Source organism: Hipposideros armiger, unplaced genomic scaffold, assembly GCF_001890085.2.
Source record: "Hipposideros armiger isolate ML-2016 unplaced genomic scaffold, ASM189008v1 scaffold_331, whole genome shotgun sequence".
Classification (NCBI taxonomy): Eukaryota; Metazoa; Chordata; class Mammalia; order Chiroptera; family Hipposideridae; genus Hipposideros; species Hipposideros armiger.
In genome coordinates, this window is record NW_017731681.1 from 2079799 (window position 1) to 2081332 (window position 1534).

The 1534-nt window shown below is 42.9% G+C and overlaps 1 pseudogene; it reads right to left on the reverse strand.

The window, feature by feature from the left end:
* LOC109392409 (pleckstrin homology domain-containing family A member 5-like) overlaps positions 1-1534 on the reverse strand; it is a 40239-nt pseudogene that overhangs the window by 37189 nt on the left and 1516 nt on the right.

The window sequence follows — 1534 nt, forward strand, 5'->3', positions numbered from 1 at the left end:
CTCAATTTTTTTTTAGAATGAAGCTAGAACTGTCAGCTGTCAAATGACATAGCAATAACATAGCTGTGAATGACTCTAGTACTTCCAAAAATGAACCAGTGCCATATGTTGCAAACATGAGTCATGACTTTTCTGAAGACCCAATATAACCTTCAGGATAGCGGGCCGTAATCTGAGCCATTGGTATATTCTTGGTAATATTTGGTAAGAAATTACTCTCTTGGTTTCTTCTTTGTGACCCCTCTCTTGGATTTTAATCCACTGTTCCAATTGTTGCATTGCATTGGTTCTCTGTGTGACTCGATCAGCCACCGTGTGTGAGGACCCTGTATTTGGGCAAGTTCCACTCTAAGGTCTGTCAGGCTAACATTTACTATTTTGTTCTCTGAACTATTCACATTGACTGGCCTGTAATGTCGTCTGAGCTTGTCATGTTGACCCACTCCCATATTCAAATAGCAGAGAATTCAGCTTTACACTGTTAATTTTTGTTAGAGGTCTATCTTGACCATCCTTTTGAAATCTATGTTTTTCAGCTTCTAATGCCTTTTTTTCTTCATGTTTGCTTATTTCCTTGTTTTTCTGGTTATTTTGGGCCTTTGGTTTAATTAGCACTCTATGGTTGGGAAAGTTATTGATTTCTTTAGCTGGTGCATTTTTCAGATGTAATCTTGTCCACTCTCTTCACAGGTTCTTTCTGTACCAGGGCAGCATCTCACATGGCTTTCATCTATAACTCCATCTCCTCTCCTGTATCAGTGCAGAAGCAATAGGTTCGCATGTTTGGATGGGCTGCCTTAAAAGCATATTTGCAATTAATGTGATCGTCAGAGGTAAGCATAGCTATCTGAAAACCAGATAATAGTATGCTTCCCAAGATACCCTCTTCTTTCTCATCTCTATAATAAAAGGGACAAAGCTCAGAAAGCACGAAGCGGCGTGTCTTCCAGAGCTTCATGCCAGTAGTGTCCTGCTCATAAAGCCAACCTCGTCTGATCACAGGGGTATTGGGCTCCCTTTTAATTGAGTTTGATCTCTTTCCTAAATTATAAACTTTTTTTGAAGCCATGAAGTTCTGCCTACAGGCCTCACTGGATGCTGTGCGTAATCTGAAGCCCCGTTGTCGTCAGAAGCTTCATCTATCATATTTAGAGGTTGTTCCTTCTTTTCTTCAGATGTCTGCTCACTCACTACAAAAATACAAGTATCCTGTGATGGCTGGCCTGTGGCTGGATGTTTATAGGTCACTTTTCTTTCAGTATAGTTTATATAGTATCTTGCACCTTCAGAAGTATATGCTTCTGGGTCGGCCGAGTGGCACGTTGGTTAAGAGTTGGCTTGGGAGCCCGAGCTATGAGTAGCAGAGCCCAAGTTCGGATCCCACATGGATCAATGACGCTGCGCCCTCTATAGCTAAGATGGAGAACAACAGCTCCACCTGGAGCTGGGCTGCCAAGAGTCTCTGGCCATGGTGTAGGCTGCAGTGGGGCTGCAGTGGGCAGCAATAAGCTACCGTTAGAGGCAGGCAACCCGC